The 20,942-nt window shown below is 45.3% G+C and overlaps 1 long non-coding RNA gene across 1 annotated transcript in view; it reads left to right on the top strand.

The window, feature by feature from the left end:
- The first annotated feature begins 332 nt into the window (after positions 1-332).
- LOC133505198 (uncharacterized) overlaps positions 333-20,942 on the top strand; it is a 31,810-nt gene continuing 11,200 nt past the window's right edge. The window contains exons 1-2 of the long non-coding RNA XR_009796170.1: positions 333-950; positions 1,668-1,746. This is a non-coding gene — a long non-coding RNA (uncharacterized LOC133505198). The remainder of the gene's footprint in view (positions 951-1,667; positions 1,747-20,942) is intronic.

Here is a 20,942-nt window from a genome sequence, read left to right as displayed (position 1 = left end):
GACCCATTGCAGTTTGCCTAATGAGCTAATCTGTGGATGAAGCCGTCGACATGGGTCCGCACTTTATTCTTAAACAACTCGACAGCGAGGGTACCTATGCGAGGATCCTTTTCATGGATTTCAGGTCTGCATTTAACACCATCACCCCTGAACTCCGCTCCTCCAAACATCTCCAGTTCAGCGTCTCACCTGATTTCTCCCGGTGGATCTACAAATTCCTGACAGGCAGGACACAGCAGGTGAAGCTGGGGGACACCACCTGATCTATGTGAACTCAAAGCACCGGGCCACCCCAAGATTGTGTCCTCTCCCCTCTGCTCCTCTAGCTCTACACGAAGGACTGCACCTCATGGCATCCCACTGTCAACCTCCTGAAGTTCACAGATGACACCACGGTCATCAGCCTTGTTAAAGACTGTGACAAGTCTGTATATCGACTGGAAGTGGCGAGACAGGCACTTTGGTGTGGTCAACACAACCTGGCATTGAACACTCAAAAGACTGTGGAGATGATTGTTGACTTCAGGAGGCATCCTTTACCACAGCTGCCCATGACCCTGTCCAACTGTCTTGTGTCACCCGTCGAGACATTTAAGTTCTTGGGAATTACAGTCTCAGAGGACCTGCAGTGGGGGATGAACATCAACTCCATCCTCAAAAAAGCCCAGCAAAGGATAAAGTTCTTGCGGCTTCTGAGGAAGCATGGCCTGTCACAAGAGTAGATGAGATAGTTCGACACAGCGGTTATCCAATCAGTACTGAGTACCTCCATAACAGTCTGGTTTGGAGCCGCCACTAAAAAGGACAAACTCCGACTGCAACCACACTACCCACTATCGAGGACTTGCACGCAATGCGAACTAGGTCCAGAGCAGATCCTCCACATCCTGGTCACCAGCTCTTCCAGCTCCTTCCTTCAGGAAAGCGCTACAGATCAATGAAAGTCAAAGGTAGCAGGCATACAAAAAGTTTTTTCCTTCTGGCAATTAAGGCATTAAATTCTTGATCAGAGGACCTACAATTTTTCTGCTTTGTGCCATGTTAGGACACTCACTCACATCCTGCTGGTCCAATCAGTACTAGTATTAGTACAAGCTTAACACAATGTGGGACATTAACACACTCATCTATATAGATTTTACATCTTCCACATCTTAAAATGAATAGTTCCTAGAAACAGAACTGCCTCTTGTTCTTTGTTCTTGTTGCTACGTAGTTCCTTGTTCTTTCTTCTGAATGTCGTACCAGGGCAGCACCGACTGCCAGAAAAAATACCTTGTGTGTTTTACACACTTGGCCACGAAAGCTAATTCTGATAGTGATTCTAAATCTAATCAGAAGAACAGCCATAGTTTGATATTTTGTAGAAAATGTTAGAGAGAGCAGACTTAACAGACCAAAAAAAGGGCAGAGGACAGATAGTGAGTATATTAGTCAATCGATAATGAGGATGGGACCACCAGGTAAGTGAGCTTGAGGAACACTTGAGAAGGTTAATAGATGTAGGAAGGAAATACAAGATAGTAGTTGGTTTTGGAGAGGAGGGAGCAGGAGATAAGTTTACATAGAAAAGGTTGACATGTTGTGGCAATCCCTAACAGGACAAGGTGAAATGACGTTGTATGAGTGTATTAACCTGTATTACTCTGGTTTCTTTTACTACTCAGAGGAACAGCCCAGCTGACCTTATGTGAAACATTGCTACCACATATAGTCAGTAAAGCCAACTAAAGCAGAGCACTGCATGTGAGTAAATGCACGACATTGACACACACACATAAAGGCATTGTACTGAATCAGTGATAAAGTGAGGGATTACCGCCCAATGTAAACTTGGAGGAGTAATGATTGCATCCATTCAATGACAAGTCTATATTGTGGGCCCATCCCTGCAAGCTTATTATTCCGAAACCGAGTTTTTTATAATTACAATGGGACCATAGAAGTGTGCCACACAAGAGCACATTACACTCACTTGAGTCAAACAAGCCCGACTATAAGCGTCAAATGTACAGTATATTGATTGTCCAATGTAAATGTCCCCTAACAAAGACATCCTTGATCTTCCTTTTTGATAAAGATCCTCACCAAGGCTAATATAAAAAAAAAATAGAATTGGTATTCTCATCAGTCTGGTATGTCAGCTCATGTCAACAATTCAAGAGATTAACAAAGGACTAAAATATAAGAAAGATGACCCCAATAACATCAGTAGAGTAGTCTGGATACAGAATATGGCTGGCAATCTCGAGAACAGAAGACGAATTAAAAAATGAACACATTTACAGCAAATACGTGCTTGTACATCATGGTAAATACTTTTACTAATGCCAAAACTGGCCTGCTCCTTTTTCTCATCTTGCATGTTGTAATATGTTGTGCCATTCCCCCAGTCTCCTTGGTGAACAATGAAAAGTAGAGCTTCCTGCATTGCACCTGGTGACATTGGAAATCAGGATTTACTGTAGTGTTCAAAATAATAGCAGTCCGATGTGACTAAACCAGATTAATCTACGTTTTTCGTCATATGTTTTATTGCTACATGTCAAACAAGTTACCATGATGTCCAGTAGAAAACCAACAATACCCAGCATTCATGATACAAACACTCTTAAGGCTGTCAAATTGTGCAATTTGTTCAAAAAAATGTTAAAAAATTAGCAGTGTGGCATTCAGTTCGTGAAGTAATCAATTTCGTGAAAAACAGGTGTGAATCCGATGGCCCCTATTTAAGCACTTAAGGATTAAATCAGCACCTGTTGAACATATATTTCTCATTCAAAATATTGTTCAGAAGAACAGTGTACTTTGATTAAAAGTTTGATTCAAGAGGAGAAACCTCATTAAGAGGTGCAAAGAATTATAGGCTATTTAGCTAAAATGATCTCTAATGCTTTCAAATGGAGAGCAAAACCAGAGAGACGTGGCATAAAATGGAAAACAATCACCAAAGTAAATTGCAGAATAATCAGAATGGCAAAGGCTCAGCCAATGATGAGCTCCAGGATGATCAAAGACAGTCTGGAGTTACCTGTAAGTACTGTGACAGTGAGAAGATGTCTGTGTGGCTCTATTCTATATACAAGAATCCCTCGCAAAGCCCCTTTGTTAAAAAGAAGGCATGTGTAGAAGAGGCTACAATTTATCAAAGAAAACATTAAGTGGCCGAAAGAAAAATGGAGGAACATTTTGTGGACTGATGAGAGTAAAATTGTTCTTTTTGGGTCAAGGGACCAGAGACAGTTTGCGAGACGACTCCCTTACTCTGAATTCAAGTGACAGTACACAATGAAGAGAGTTAAGCATGGTGGTACAAGCATTATGATATGGGCTTGTTTCTCTGTCAGAGATGTTCCTCGAAAAACATCTAAGACAAGCCTGAGGACTGTAGTGAGAGAACTCAAATTAACCAAGATTGTCTTGCTCGCGAGGGACAGGCAGGGAGACCCACTGCATGAGTGTGCTCCCCCAGACTGCCAAAGTAGTAGTCCCTGTCTGCTCTTTTTATTGCTTTCTCAGGTCAAAGGCTTATATGGTTACAAGCTCACATAGTGAAAATACTGACACAGATGGCTACACCAACAGCACATAAACACTAAGGTACATGTTTCTTCAAGGCTGCAAGAGTGTCCTGATAACCCCACAAGAGAAAAAGCAGGGCATTCTTTAAAGACATGTTTATGGCATTTGGGGGTATCATCTTGTGGTAGAAAGGGGTTCAGTGTTGAGGAGTATCTGCTTAAGATCAGAAGGGAACACGCTGAGGTTAGGATGGCAATTCCAACAGTAACTATAGTAGTAATGATATACTTTTATCATCATAACTAACTAATGATAAAATGATGAACTAACATAGTAATGAATTCTTTCATATTTCCCTCCTGTTTATCATTATCAAAATAAAATAACATCAAACATTATCAAAAGCCATTGCTTGAGTGGGAAGAAAACTACCCAAAAAACCCACAAGGGGAAAAAAGTGTAAAAACGCTTTCCCAAGCAAGAGCGAAAGTTGAGGGGTTGTAAAGTTGTATTTGGCCAAATATATGTATATACAATGTAAACGTGGAAACATCAAACATTCCAACTGCATTGCTTTTCTGTGAAGTCGCCAAAAAAAGTTTACATCATAGAATCATCATCATTATCAGAGTCCACGTACACTTGTTGCTATTCAGACGTGGCTACAGTAACTTGAGCAGCTACTTTCATCTCAACAACTTCCATGACTTTACAGTAACTTCAGCAGCTACTTTCATCTCAACAACTTCCATGACTTTCACAGTACAGACTTTGCACAGGGGAATACCACAAGCGATACAAAAACAAGACAATAATAAAATACAAATGATAATCGGGGCTATAGCAATAGCTATGCTTTCCCAATTTCCAAACCTATTCTGTAGCCATTGAAAAAAGGCGTTTGGTTCGACACCTTCCATACTCTGAGTTTTCTCCCTATAAGCCCTGAATAGTGTAAGGGTTTCAGTGAATGAACCATTATACAATGTGTGTAGAGGGATCAAGGTACAACACTCACCAGATTCAATTATTCGACAAACCCCTCCTTTTTCCGCCATTATCATGTCTCATGCCTGCCTATTCCACAAAGCCACAAGTGAAGTGGCATGCAATTGTGAAGATGTATCCGTGAACAATGCTCCTGTGAAATTTATTAATGTGTTAACGTTATGATTCAAATAATTGGTTAGTTCGGTGTGCTTATATGTAGATATAGGGAAAAGATAACTTATGAAAGGCAGCTGTGTAAATGCTGCTTTCGTTTCATCTAACAATTTATCTTTGTCTGGAATATTTCGAGGTTGGCCAATTGCATCAAAATAAACTGGGGTGTTCTGTGTAATTGGAGGCTTTAAATTAGCATTAGTCAAATCTCTTTTCCTTCTGTGTACTGTTAAGTGTTAACACATCATCATTCACAACAAAAGAAGTTGTTTGCTGGACTCCAGTAACATACACACAAGTTTCTGACCAATAGGGAGACAATTTAGCATACAAAGTCCCTCCTCCACAATACCACCAAAACTGAGAACGCCGAACAAACTTGGTGAGATTTATTGGAAAAGTCTAAGTGGTGGCCACATAGTGAACTTGCTGTTACCACGATCAGTGCACTTTAGTCTGTCCACACTTATCTCATTCAAAGTACGTGACGTTCCCAGAGGTTGGAGGGTGAAACAACATCGGTCTGGTCTCTCCTTGCACAATAGGAAAATGAGTAGATTATGCTAGACAAAAAGAGGTGCCTGGCAGACCCTGGGTCATATTCAGAACACACTCAGATGGAACTGCCTCCACAACCTGCAAAGCGCCACACGGTTTCATACACACAACACAATCTTTCTTTAACGACTTAGCTACTGCCACTACTCGTTCGACGAAGAGGTTATCATTGATCCCAACACCAGTGTCTTCTATTAACAGGGTTTCAATGTCTTCTCCTTTAAAGTGAGTTTTAACACCACAGGCTTTTTTCCTTATTTTTTCTCGCAGGGAGGTGACAACAGCATTTAGATGTTCTTGCTTTGACTGGCCACTGTGAATGGGTGGCTGCCAATTGTAGTACAATTTAATTGGGACATGCAGATGCCCCCCTGCTCTGTACTATGTCCATCGCGTGAGCATAGTACAATTCTCTCTGTCTTTTTTTTTTTGGTAGGGACGACAGTGGCTGTAATACAAATGTTATGGTGGGTTCATCAGACCTTGTCACTTTGATAGATATTTTGACGCTCCCTGATTCCTATGTGGATTTGACCAATAATCACCATCAACAGAAGTGATATAATTTGGCCAAGACAACCATTTTTCATCATCTGCATCATGGGCACTCATTAGATAAAACCATTAATCTCGCCACTGACTCATCACTGACTGACTGGTGGTCCCTGGACCTTTACAGCCGTAGGAGTCACTGCAATCACCTGGTGGGGGCCGCCCCAGCGTTCACTGTCCCATCGAGATCGTCTCAGCACTTTGAGGAAGACTTGGTCTCCCACTCGGACGTTATCTGTCTGTGGTGCAGAACACACTGGCAAGTCAATGTGTTTATGCATCTCTTTCCGGTCAAACATGTTTTTCATGTGGGCTGGGACCAATGTGCCCGTTGCCGGTGATTCTGATGAGTTGAGGTCTGGAAGTTTATAAGGGTGGCCATGTAGAATTTCAAATGGGGATAATGTTTTTCCTTTGGCTGGCACTATCCTCATTGGCGTTGCAACGATTGAAACACCGTCAGGCCATTGTCTTTTGGTTTCCCTCATTGTCTTTATGAGTCTAGCTTTGACAATTCCGTTTCCATGTTCAATGAGCCCATCAGATTTCGGATGATACTTGCAATGACGCTTTAAGTCGATTTTCAACACCTGTCCAACTTTTGTCACAGCGTCATTTACAAAATGAGTGCCATTATCACTTCACACTTGGAATGCCAAACATTGGAATAATACAATTACACAGTGCTTTTACAACTGTCTTTGCATCAGCATGCACTGTTGGAAACAACTCAACCCATTTGGAGAACACATCAATTATCACCAAACAATATTGTATCTCTAATGCTTTGTTTAACTCAATGTAATCCATATGTGTTGTGTGAAATGGTTTTTGAGGTAGAGGAAATGTTCTTCTTCGTGGTCTTAAGTACCCTTGTGCATTGTTTTTAAACAGATAAAACATTGTTTGCAAAAAAATTTGGAAAAGTGTGTAAACCCATATGTGTGATAATATTGTTGTGTCAATGCCACCATCCCCACTGTTGACACATGACTCAACCCATGTGTCAATCTTCCTGGCCATCCAAACAATGATTTTGGTAGCCGGGGTTTTCCATGGACCAATTTGCTAACCCCGTCCTTGTCAATTTTCGGACCTTTGTTCTCCCAATGTGTGCGTTCAATGAGTGGTGCGTTTTTCTGACGTGAAATCAAAATGTCATGTTGATTTTACTGCGTGTGTTTTTGTTTCCTCTTTCACTAGTGCTGTGTCAACCATGGGGATTCCCTGGAGTGCAGCCTTGGCTGCTTGATCAGCTAGTCTGTTGCCAATTGTGATTGGGTCATTTCCTGCTAAGTGAGCTTCACATTTACAAATGGCTCCTTTGTCCGGCAGTTGTACTGCGTCCAGTAACTGCTGGAGAATTGGCTTGTGTGGAACCTCATTACCTGTTGTGGTAATAAAGCTTCAGTTTAACCATTGTTGACAGAACACATGAACTGAGCCCCAGTCATATTGGCTGTCAGTTGTCACATCTTTCTTGGAAAACATCTTACAAGCCTGGATCAGTGCAGACAATTCTGCTGCTTCTGCTGAACACACAGTTAAGTGTTGCCTGAAACAAAACATTAGTTTGTGTTGTAAATCCCACCCTGTTGCGGCCGTCTTCCCCTTTGCTTGCTGATCAGTCAACAAAAACGACCTCTCCAGTGGGCAAGGGAGTCCAGTTGTGGTTTGGTGGAAATTTGGACGTGGCTTCCACAGTCGTATGGAGTGCTCTCTGCTGGTATAGGCAAAAAGTGTCGCTTAATTCAGTCCCCCACATCATACAATTGTGATGTGTCCCTGTGATAACAAGTGCAGGTGCGGTGCAATGTAAGTGTCGTGCTGGTGACAAAAATGTCATCTTTGTTTCTACCAGAAGGACCGAAACTGCGTGTGGCACTTTCAGTGTTAACTGGTGGAACAAGACTACTTCCGCATATGCCTCAACAGCCAGAGCAGCGGCCAGCACTGCCTGAACCCACTCTGGAGTGGCTCATGCTACGGAATCAAATTGTTGCAAATAGTATGCAACTGGTCTCATTTTTCCTCCGTGTTTCTGCAGCAACACTGAGGTCATGAACCCATTTTTTGCAGTCACTGTCTGCTCAAATGGCCTCTCATAATTTGGTAGCACAGCTGAACCAATGAGTTCTCGCTTGACAAGATCAAAAGCTTTTGTCTTGTAATATCATTGGCTTATTATAAATTATGTTCAGCAATGGTTGTGTGATTTCTGAGTAACTTGCAATCCAGGCGCGACAATAATTGCAAAGACCCAAAAATTACATGTGCTTTTTTGTTACGAGTTTTGGAGCCTTGTCGACAGCTTGTTTCTGTTTGTCACTGACAATGCGTCCTCGTTCAGTCAAAATGTGTCCGAGATAGGTCACTTCTTGTTTCCATAATTGCATTTTTTCTTTTGAAACATTGTTTCCTGTGTCATACAAATATTGAAGTAATGCTAATGTATCGATTTTCCATTGCTCTTGTGTGTTTGAGGCCACTAAAATGTCATCCACATATACCAAAATTTGGGATTTGTGTGGGGCATTAAATGAGGCCAAACACCTTGTCATTGCTTCTGAGAAAATTGTTGGGGAGTCACAAAATCCCTGGGATAACATGAATGTTAATTTTTCACCTTTGAACGTAAACGTGAACCAGTATTGGCTGTCAGGGTGGACAGGGATACTCCAAAAGGCATTAGTCAGGTCCACCAACAAAAACCACCTGGTTCGGGTTGTAATGAGTTGAAAAGAGTGTGTGGATTAGGAACATTTGACGCACGCGATTGTACTGCTGGGTTTACTGCACGCAAATCCTGAATTAATCTCCATTTGTTTGTTTGTGCTTTTCGGACTGGGAATATTGGCGTATTACATGGCGAGTCTGGGCATGCGCGTAAAATTCCTGCCTTTTTTAATTCGTCAACTATGGGTTGGATGCCTATTTCAGCGGGTATTGTTGAATTATCGGTCGATGTTCCATTTTTCCCTGTATAATTACTGGTGGTGTGTTTGCCATGAGTCCAACGTCAGTGGGTCCAGTGCTCCACAGCCCTGATGGGAGATGACAAATGGCATTTTCCTCAACAGGGGTGAGCACATAAACTTCGTCTAATCAGTTGGAGTGGAGTTGTGCAAACATATCAAAATTCCAACGAACACGTAATCGGAACCATCCTGATTCTGTTTCTTCAACGTTGTCGAAGTTTTGTGATGGGACCCAAATTTCATGTGGAATCGTTCCGGCGAAATTGTTCGTGTTTCTCCATTCACATTGTTTTGGCTTCTCGAGTGGAATGTTTGGATGCTGCCCAGGAGGGAGCAACGCTTTCACTTCCACAATGAGTCTGACAGTGGCAATGCACCACTTTCCTTTCCAGTAAATGTAATTGACCTGAACTTGTTGTTCAGTCAATTCCAAAATCAATTTGGTGTAATCTGGATCAGGGCCCGGGGATTCTTTGTACCTAATGGTGACATGTAAATTATTTCGGTACTGCATGTCGCCTCCCGGTCAGACCCTCCCGTGAGCTACTTTACAGTAAATTTTCAACGCCACGTTCCTCCTCAGGCAAATCCAGCGACCATTAATAATGTAATAATTCATTTTCTTGAATTTTTATGTTTGCTTCCATTCACCCCTGTTTATTAATTGTAATGCGAATCTCTAATTGTGTCAATGCGCTTAATAAATTCAACGGGCACCCTGGCTGTAGAACTGCTTCCACACTCACCTTTTTATTTGGGTCATCGGGACTGCGCAACTCGGTAGTATGGGACAAAACCAAGGGTTGAACTAAACCATGAGCTCCGCACATGTAAACCTTTTTTCGGCTTGGTTTAACTGTCGCGGGTCCCATTTTCCTAAAATGGTCACATCAGCGCCCGTATCAACTAGGAAAATGGTTGGTTTTCCCTAGACTAGTAAAGTTAATTCTGGTTTCATCATGGGTTCAGTCTGATGACACATTAAATAATTTCCGAGGCCAAACATGTGTTTAATGTTTTCCTCAACATTTTCATCATTGTCGCTATCGGAGGAATTCAGAGGGTGGGTCACCAGTCTGCGGTCCGTGGCCGCCTAGTCATTCATCATCAGATGAATTGTCAACGCAGCGTCGACTAGGCTTGGCCTAGGATTTACAATAGTGAAGGTGATGACCATCTTCACCGCAGTTAAGACACTTGCCTTCTCTAAACAACTTTTGCTTTTTGGGTGATAATTTTGACACGTCAAATGGATGTTTTTTGTTACTCCTGTCACGTGGTCCCCCTTTTGTGTCACGACACTTTACTGTAAAGTTAATATTTACCACAGGACGCTCTGCTTTTTTTCTTTTTCTGCTTGACACGTTCATAATTTCTTGCATAATTTAGGATTTCCTCCATTGGACAAGTCGGCCAATTAAAATTGTGCTTCTTCACGTAATTAAAAATTTCTGATCGAACATGATTTAGAAAGTGTTTGTTTTAAATGGGAGTTAAATAATTCCCTTTTATCCGCTGGAATTCCGCCGTGCACCTTGAAAATGGTGCGGAGTCTGTGAAAGAAATCATCTACAGACTCCTCTAGTATCTGGGTGCGTTTCACAATTTCCCTTGGATCAGCACTTTTTCTGAATGCATTAGCACATTTTTCCATGATTCAGCGTAAATGTCTGCCATCCTCACGTGTCAGTTCTTCATAAGGAATGAACTGTTCGTCATTTCATCTCGGATTAAACTGTTGGACTACAGCGCCATATTTTGACCCTGTTGTTAATGTCAGTGAAAGGATGGTTCATTTCGGGTTGTCCCTTTTGGGGTCGCCACAGCGTGTAAACAGGTACGAACTATTACCTGTGAGTAACTTTTTTTCTGGGCCGTTTGCTTTCATTTTTTTGGCAGACCCAATGCTATGCTAACTGACTAGCCATGTCAAGGACACAGTTTGTTTTTTTTTTCATGGCAGAGGGTTTTCACAGGCCGGACCCCATCATTTTTTATGAAAATGTTGCCGAAAGCTGGCGTGTTTTTGAACAGGAGTATGACATTTTATTGCTGCAGCACACCTGAAGAAACATGCAAAGACAAAGTCGTATATCGTCCTCAACCTGGCCGGCCCTGAGGCCATCGACCGCGAACGCTCCTTGGTGTATGCACAGGATCGGGAATAATGGAGCAGTTCTCACTCCAGCGGAGTCCAGAGAGGATCCAGAGTGCCTCAAGAGGAAATTCAGGGAAATGTGCAATCCTCGAAGCAACAGGACAAATCACAGGAACAGATTTCATTCACGGAATCAAAGATAATTTGAGAGCATTCAATCCTATATTAGTGACTTGAAAATGAAAGCTAAAACTTGCCACTTTGGAGATTTGACTGACAAACTTATATGTGATCACATTGTGTGTGGCACTACCAATGACTCTTTGAGAAAATCTCTGGTGAGAGGTAGTGAACTGACCCTGCCCAAAGCCATCTCAGTCTGTCGTATCCAAGAAATGACTGAGGAAAACAGGAAAACACTAGCCACCCAGGTCACCCATGTAGATGCAGTGGAGGCATCTTCCCTCAGAAAGCAGCAGTCCAGGCCTCAGACACCCAGGAGGCCATAACCAAATGCAACAACTCACTCATAAATCCAAAAGACCTCAACACGGCACTCAAGAGACCTCACCATCCAAGATGCTCTGTCGAGGAGGTAGCTGTCCAGATGTTTGGTGCGGCCGTGTTCTCTGTCCTGGACGCCGAGAACTCCTTTTAATAGATCAGTTTTGACAAGAAATCCTCCATGATGACAACATTCAGTACTCCATTCGGGAGGTAAAGATTCTTGTGCATACCTTTTGGTATCAACTCTGCCAGTGAGGTGTTTCAGCACACAATGGAGCAGTTGTTCACTGGCTACCCATGCTCATTGCTCAGTAATCGTCGATGACCTCATCTTGGGAGGCCGCGATACGGCTGAACATGACGCAAACCTCAAAAAGGTGCTCGACCGTGTAAGGGAAGTCAACCTCAAGCTCAATCGAGAAAAATGAAAGTTCAGCTTTGATCAAGTGGGGTGTGTGGGCCACATCTTCACAAGTCAGGGCCTCAAGCTGACCCCGCCAAAACAGCAGCCATCACCAGCATGCCAGTCCCCACAGACGTCACATTACTGCAGCATTTCCTTGGGATGGGAAACTATCTGGCAAAATACATTCCCAACTTCAGCCTCTGAGACAGCTGATACACAAGGACATCAAGTGGTGCTGGCTCCAGCAGCAACACCAGGCATTTGATCACTTGAAGTAATGCCTTTCAAATCCAATGGTGTTTGCATTTTACGACGTCAAGGTGCCAGGCACGCTCACTTGCGACGCTTCATGCTACGGACTCAGGGCAGCGTGCATCCAAAATGGCAGACCAGTTGCGTTCGCCTCACGCTCCCTCACTGACACAGAGACACGTTATGCTCAAATAGAATCTGAGCTCCTAGCTGTTGTGTTTAGCTGCACAAAGTTTAGAGAATATGTGTATGGAAATTCGGTTGTCGTGGAAACCGACCACCAGCCCTTAGTGACAATACTAAAAAAAGCTCATTCACACTGCCCCTGCCCATCTTCAGTGGATGCTGCTTTGCCTGCAAAGCTATGACCTCAGCCAAGTGCACAAAAAAGGCAAGCACATGTTCGTGGGTGACACTCCAGAGCTCCATGTGCTCAAGCTTCCCACAACCATCCAGAGGAGGAGCCTTACAAAGTTCGGTCAGTGAGTTACATCTCCACAGCCCGCCTGAAAGACTTCAGGCAACACACCACATAGAATGAGGAATTGCAAACCCTCTGCACAGTCATCAGGAGTGGTTGGCCCACCAAAGAGAGTGATCTCAAACCTGCAGTTGCTCCCTTTTTTCCCTTCAGGAACAAACTCAATGTGGCCTGGGCCGCCTCCCTCTCATGCTTCGGCGGTGACAGAACCACAGTTGGGTGACGACCACACCCCAGCGGCGACCAATCCCATGGCCCCCTGACGAGTATGCATTGGAGCCGACTGATCAATGACCGCATGATAACCCCGCCTCGGCGGCGACCCGTCCACGACCACCTGTTTAAGCGGCAATCTCTTCACAGCCACCTGTCTCCTCAGCAACCATTCCACGGCTGCCTGACGACAATCCCCCGGCGGCGACCAATCCATATCTGCCCGACGACCACGCCCCTGCGGCGATCGATCCACGGCTACATGATAATCATAGCTCGGCGGCGACCCAAGCACAGGCGGCGATCCATACCCGACCGCCTGTCGACCACTGCTCAGAGGAGACCAATCCACGGCCGCCTGACCATCATGACTCTGCAGCTTCCTGCTTTGGCGGCGACCGCTCCTCGGCCACATGCTGCTGATCCTCGGCCGCTTTGGCGGTGACCGATCCTCGAACCTGACGACCAGGGCCTGGTGGCGACCGATCCATGGCCGCCTGACATCTACATTTTGGCGTCAAATGATCCTCAGCCGCCTCCCTCTCCTGCTTCGATGGTGACCAATCCACAGCAGCCTTATGACAACCCCCGGCAAGAGATCCATTGCCGCCTGACCACCACGCCTTGGCTGCGACCGGTCCATGGCTGCCTGACAACCACGCCTCGGCGGCGACCAATCCACCGCCGCAAGATGACCATGCCTCGGTGACGAGCAATCGATGGTTGCCTGGCAACCATGTCTCATTGGCGGCCCATCCACAGCCACCTGACGAACACGCCTGCTTCAGTGAGAAGCAATCAATGGCCCCCTGATGACCACACCCGGCGGCGACAGATCCAGGGCCGCATGACAACCACGGCTTGGTGGCGACCCGTCCACGACCGCCTGTCTTGGCAGCGACCCAAGCACAGGCCTCACAGAGAAGCACTGTCTTGAGAGCAACCTGTCCACGGCTGCCTCCCATCCAAGTCTTGGCAGCGACTCATACCCGGCCACCTGTCGACCTGCGCTCGGTGGCGACCAATCCACAGCCGCCTGACCATCATGCCTCTGCGGCAACCGATCCTCAACCGCTTCCTGCTTTGGCGCCGACCGTTCCTCGGCCGCCTCTCATCCACGTCTCGGCGTCGACTGAGCCACGGCCTCCTAATGACCACGTCTCAGCATGACCAATCCACGGCCACCTGACGATCATGCCCCAGCGGCGACCAATACATGGCCGCCTGATGAGCACGCCTCGGGGACAAGACTCCCTCTCCTGCTTTGGGGGATACTGATCCATGGCTGCCTGACAACCATGCCTCGATGGCAACCGATCCACGGCTCCCTCTCGTCCACGGCTCGGCAGTGACTGAGCCACGACCCCCTGACAACCACGCCTCAGCAGCGACCAATCCACAACCGCCTGACGACCACACCTCGGTTGCGACCGATCCATGGCCGCCTGATGACCACATCTTGGCGGCGACCGATCCTTGGCCGCCTCCATGTTCTGCTTGGTTGGTGACTGATCCACAGGCGCCTGATGACCACACCTCTGCGGCGACCAATCCACGGCCCCCTGACCACCACGCTTTGACAGCAACCGATCCATGGACACCTGACAACCACGCCTTGGCGCCGACCGATCCACGGCTGCCAGACGACCATGCCTTGGTGCTGACCAATCCACGGCAGGCTGGCAACCATGCCTCAGTGGCGACCGATCCTCGGCAGCTTCTCGCCCACGTCTCGGCAGCAAGCGATCCACGACCGCCTGACATCCACGTCTCGGCAGCGATCATTCCACGGCCACCTGAAATCCACGCCTTGGCAGAGATTCATCCACGGCCGCCTCACGCCCACGACTCGGTGGCGACCGATCAACGGCTGCCTCACGTCCATGTCTCAGTGGCACCCAATCCACAGCAACCTCCCGCCCATGCCTCAGCAGCACCCAAACCACAGTGGCCTTTCGCCCAAGCATTGGCGGCCCTCTGCCTGCGTAGGCAGCCACCAGCTCTTGACCACATCTCGGTAGGCCTTTCTCCTCAGCCCTCATCTGTTCCTATTTGGTTCCTGCTGTGCCTTTGGGTCCCCCCTCAAGGAGGTCTGCCTGAGTCGACCCATTCGGACCCTGGGGCTTGGCATCCTGGCCGACCTCCTGACCTGCTCAGCAAGACTCTTCGCATTGGGTGGCCTGGGTGGCCACCAGACAGAGTGGGGTGGGGGGTTTGTGCCCTCTTTTGGGTCCCCCTCCACCCTCCATTGGTCATTTTTTTTGTTTTGTCGCGACTGGGATCAGCGCCTTGGGATGGGGCTCTGTCAGGGGCATGGCCATGCCACTGCCCTGGGCAGTCCTGCCTGTCAGGGGATAGCCAAGCCACTGCCCTGGGGGATGGCTGTCTCTGGCTGCAGTTCCAGAGCTGTGCCGCATTGAACATTTTTTTAGACAAGGCATTTAAAGAGGATGAAAGGTCCTCAATGTACCTTCATGCTAATATTAGAGTTTTTTAAATGCAGAAATCAAATCTGAAATCCATTATGGAGGAAACATTATTTTTCAATTCTCGGCAAAAAATGATCGCAGAAATACCCAACAAGGGACGTGATGTCAGAGACGGTGACCTAGTGAGAACAGCATGGCGCCCTTCAACTCCAATGCGAGAACAACAATGGATTTCCCAGTAATTCGAGCAATGAACATGAACATGAAGGAGCGCAAGAAGACTGAAGAATAAGAGCTCTGTGAAGGCGTTAAAGGTTATCAATTAAAGGTTGTCAATTTGAGCCAGTTAGACAGCACACCACTTCAAATCAGCTGGTGATGAAGGTGTAAACCCAGCGAGGAGGACATGCTTGTTTTGGAAACACAGGACTGGTAAGCATTGTGTGAAGTTGTTATTTTATTTAGCCATTAAATGATAAATAGAAATGGCTTTGATATCCTGAATGTATTTATTAAGTTTTCAGTCTTGTTTTGACATTATGCAAACACCGTGTATTTTGTGAATTGTTACCTGACAACCGCGACAACTATTTTGCGTGTACAACGCTTGTATATTTTTACACCAAAACACACAGAAGCTGTGTCACTGTGAGAGAGATAATGTCACGACCCATCGGAACGAAGGTAGTACCCAAATGCAGGATTCGGAAGATGCAAGCTAGTTCGGGGAAAAACCTTTTTTATTAAATGGTCGAGGATGGGGCAGGCAGTCAGGTGCAGCAGCGGTAGTTGGGACATTGGGCGTAGAGAGCAGGTGAGCGAGCAGGCAGGAGTCGGTACACGGGAGATCGATATAGGAAGGCAGAAGTATCAAAGGAGTGAGGCTTACGGGGTTGGTCGGAGAACAGGCGAAGGTCGGTACACACAGGTTGTCGATCAGGGATACGAGAGTGCTGGAACCGGACATGAAGCTCAACGATCTGGCGGAGCATCAGTCGTCGTCCTATATATACACGGGATAATCAGCCCGCATGAGGTGCAGGTGTCTGCCTCCCAATTAGCGCGAGCGGGCAGGCACCCATACAGCCCGGGCTGGAGCGGCAGGATCATGACAGATAATCTAAAAAGAAAAAATCAGAAATCACAATATATGTCTTTTTTAATGATGTATTTATGTGATACAGCTGCAAATAAGTATTTGAACACCTGAGAAAACCAATGTTTGGTAGAGTAGCCTTGGTTTGCAATTAAAGAGGTCAAACGTTTCCTGTAGTTGTTCACCAGGTTTAGACACACTGCAGGAGGGATTTTGGCCCACTCCTCCACACAGATCTTCTCTAGATCAAACAGTTTTCTGGGCTGTCGCTGAGAAAAACGGAGTTTCAACTCCCTCCAAATATTTTCTATTGGGTTTAGGTCTGGAGACTGGTTAGGCCATGCCAGAACCTTGATATGCTTCTTATGGAGCCACTCCTTGGTTTTCTGGGTGTGTGCTTCGGGTCATTGTCTTGTTGAAAGACCCAGCCATGACCCATCTTCAATGCTCTGACTGAGGGAATGAAGGTGTTCCCCAAAATCTCACAATACATGGCCTTGGTCATCCTCTCCTTAATACATTGCAGCAGTCCTATCTCTTGTGCAGAAAAACACCCCTAAAGCATGATGCTACCACCCCCATGCTTCACCGTAGGGATGGTGTTCTGGGAATAGAACTTATAATTCATCTTCCTCCAAACACGGTTTGTGGAATTATGACCAAAAAGTTCCATTTTGGTCTCATCTGACCACAAAACTTTCTCCCATGACTCCTCTGTATCATCCAAATGGTCAATGGTCAACTTAAGACAGGCCTCGACATGTGCTTGTTTAAGCAGGGGAACTTTCTGTGCCATGCATGATTTCAAAGCATGACGTCTTCATGTATTACCAACAGTCACCTTGGAAACGGTAGTCCCAGCTCTTTCCAGGTAATTGACCAAGTCCTGTTTTGTAGTCCTGGACTTATTCCTCACCTTTCTAAGGATCACTGAGACCCCACGAGGCGATATCTTGCATGGGGCTCCAGTCCGATTGAGATTGACCGTCAAGTTTAGCTTCTTCTATTTTCTAATGATTGCTCCAACAGTGGACCTTTTTTCACCAAGCTGCTTGGCAATTTCTCCATCACCATTTCCAGGCATGTGGAGTTGTACAATTTTGTCTCTGGTGTCTTTGGACAGCTCTTTGGTCTTGGCCATGCTACAAGTGTGAGTCTTACTGATTGTATGGGGTGGACAGGTGTCTTTATGCAGCTAACGACATCACACAGGTGCATCTTATTCATTATAATACATGGAGTGGACTTTTAAAAGCGGACTAAGGGTCACAATTCAAGCTGACAGACAGGTGTTCAAATACTTATTTGCAGCAGTATCACAAAAAAAATTGTTAAAAAAAATCATACATTCTGATTTCTGGATTTTTCTTTTTAGATTATCTCTCTCACAGTGGACATGCACCTATGATGAAAATTTCAGGCCCCTGAATGATTTCTAAGTGGGAGAACATCCAAATTAGCAGGGTGTTCAAACACATATTTTCTTCACTTATGTGAAGTGAACTAGAATCATAGCATTTTTATTTAACTGTTTGCTTATATTTTGTTTGAATATGTTACGTAACATTTGCACTGAATGCTTATTTGGCCTTTCAATCAGAGAACTTATAGAACACCTGAGGTTGAAATACATGTTGCAGTATTTTCTCTGCTGTCGGAAAGATATGTGTTTCATTTTCATGAATAGGCACTTCATCAGTCTGGCAACTTTTGGAGTGGACCAAAGACGGAGATTCAGCATCTGCTGGTTTAATGTCAACCTGTTGTACAGAAAATGCTTCCTACAACATCTGCAATTAAAAGAGAAAAATAAGGTTCAAAGTTTATAAAATGAGAAAAAAATGTGTAGATAAAGCACAGGTTCATTTCAATATATTTCATTGTGCACAAATTATTTTTGATACATTTCAGACAGGTCAACTATTCTGTGAGTGACAAGTACGTAATATTGCTTGTTTTAATACAATGTAGTATTTTATTAAAATTGAAAACCCTCCACAATTTGTATACATCCATCCATTTGCTTAGCTGCTTATCCTCACAAGGGTCGTGGGAGTGCTGGAGCCTATCCAAGCTGTCAACAGGCAAGAGGCAGGGTTCACCCTGAACTGGTTGACAGCCAATTGCAGGTCACATGGAGACAAACAGTCACACTCACAATCACACTGAGGGGCAATTTAGAATGCCGAATTAATGTCGCATGTTTTTGGGATGTGGGAATCCAGCCCTATGGGGGCACAAACCAGTACAATCTGTAGGCCGGTCCCAAGATTAATGCAGAGGGTTGCGTCAGGAAGGGCATCCGGCGTAAAAACTATGCCAAACAAATATGAGCATTCATCTAAAGAATCCCATACCGGATCGGTCGTGGCCCGGGTTAACAATGCCTGCCCCCGGCACTGCTAACCTGCAGGGCGTCGGTGGAAATTCAGTTACTGTGGGTCGAAGACAAAGAAGAGGAGAAAACCGGATCCATTGTCAGAAGAAAAAGAGGAATGCACAGAGCCTACAACTGAGTGTAGGGACTTTGAATGTTGGGACTATGACAGTAAAAGCTCAGGAGTTGGTTGACATGATGATTTGGAGAAAGGTTGATATTCTGTGCTTCCAAGAGAGCAGGTGGAAAGGTAGTAAGGCTAGAAGTTTAGGAGCAGGGTTTAAATTATTCTACCACGGAGTAGATGGGAAGAGAAATGGAGTAGGAGTTATTTTAAAGGAAGAGCTGGCTAAGAATGTCTTGGAGGTGAAAAGAGTACCAGATCGAGTGATGAGACTAAAATTTGAAATTGAGGGTGTTATGTATAATGTGGTTAGCGGTTATGCCCCACAGGTAGGATGTGACCTAGAGTTGAAAAAGAAATTCTGGAAGGAACTAGATGAAGTAGTTCTGAGCATCCCAGACAGCGAGAGAGTTGTGATTGGTGCAGATTGTAATGGACATATTGGTAAAGGAAACAGGGGCGATGAAGAAGTGATGGGTAAGTACGGCATCCAGGAAAGGAACTTTGAGGGACAGATGGTGGTGGACCTTGCAAAAAGGATGGAGATGGCTGTAGTGAACACTTATTTCCAGAAGAGTGAGGAACATATAGTGAACTACAAGAGCTGAGGTAGAAGCACGCAGGTGGATTATATTTTGTGCAGACGATGTAATCTGAAGGAGGTTACTGACTGTAAAGTAGTGGTAGGGAGAGTGTAGCTCGACAGCATAGGATGGTAGTATGTAGGATGACTCTGGTGGTGGGTAGGAAGATTAAGAAGACAAAGGTAGAGCAGAGAACCATGTAGTGGAAGCTGAGAAAGGAAGAATGTTGTGCGGCCTTTCGGAAAGAGGTGAGACAGGCTCTCGATGGACAGCAGAAGCTCCCGGAATACTGGAAAACGACAGCCAAGGTAATCAGGGAGACAGGCAGGAGAGTACTTGGTTTGTCTTTTGGTAGGAAATGGGAGAAGGAATCTTGGTGGTGGAACCCCAAAATACAGGGAGTCATACAAGGAAAGAGATTAGCGAAGAAGTGGGATACTAAGAGGACTGAGGAAAGGCGAAAGGAGTACATCGAGATGTGACATAGGGCAAAGATAGAGGTGGCAAAGGCTAAACAAGAGGCATATGAAGAAATGTACACCAGGTTGGACACGAAAGAAGGAGAAAAGGATTTCTACAGGTTGGCCAGACAGAGGGATAGAGATGGGAAGGATGTGCAGCAGGTAAGGGTGATTAAGGATAGAGATGGAAATGTATTGACTGGTGCCAGTAGTGTGCTAAATAGATTGAAAGAATACTTTGAGAAGTTGATGAATGAAGAAAATGAGAGAGAAGGAAGAGTTGAAGAGGCAAGTGTGAAGGACCAGGAAGTGGCAATGATTACTAAGGGGGAAGTCAGAAAGGCACTACAAAGGATGAAAAATGGAAAGGCAGTTGGTCCTGATGATATACCGGTAGAGGTATGGAAGCAATTTGGAGAGATGGCTGTGGAGTTTTTGACCTAACCTTATTCAACAGAATACGAGCGGGTGAAAAGATGCCTGAAGAATGGAGGAAAAGTGTTCTATTCCCAATTTTTAAGAACAAAGGGGATGTTCAGAGCTGTGGGAACTATAGAGGAATAAAGTTGATGAACCACACAATGACGTTATGGGAAAGAGTAGTGGAGGTTAGACTCAGGACAGAAGTAAGTATCTGCGAGCAACAGTATGGTTTCATGCCTATAAAGAGTACCACAGATGCATTATTTGCCTTGAGAATGCTCGTGGAAAAGTACAGAGAAGGTCAGAAGGAGCTACATTGTGTCTTTGTGGATCTAGAGAAAGCCTATGACAGAGTACCAAGAGAGGAACTGTGGTACTGCATGCGGAAGTCTGGTGTGGCAGAGAAGTATGTTAAAATAGTACAGGACATGTATGATGGGAGCAGAACAATGGTGAGGTGTGCCTTAGGTGTGACAGAGGAATTTAAGGTGGAGGTGGGACTGCATCAGGGATCATCTCTGAGCCCCTTCCTGTTTGCAGTGGTAATGGATAGGCTGACAGATGAGGTTAGACTGGAATCCCCTTGGACCATGATGTTCGCAAATGATATTGTGATATGCAGTGAAAGCAGGGAGCATGCAGAGGAACAATTAGAAAGATGGAGACATGCACTGGAAAGGAGAGGAATGAAGATTAGCCGAAGTAAAACAGAAAATA

This window comes from Syngnathoides biaculeatus, chromosome 8, assembly GCF_019802595.1.
Source record: "Syngnathoides biaculeatus isolate LvHL_M chromosome 8, ASM1980259v1, whole genome shotgun sequence".
Classification (NCBI taxonomy): Eukaryota; Metazoa; Chordata; class Actinopteri; order Syngnathiformes; family Syngnathidae; genus Syngnathoides; species Syngnathoides biaculeatus.
Note: the sequence above shows the minus strand (reverse complement) of the source record. Positions and strands in the feature narration are given on the sequence as shown.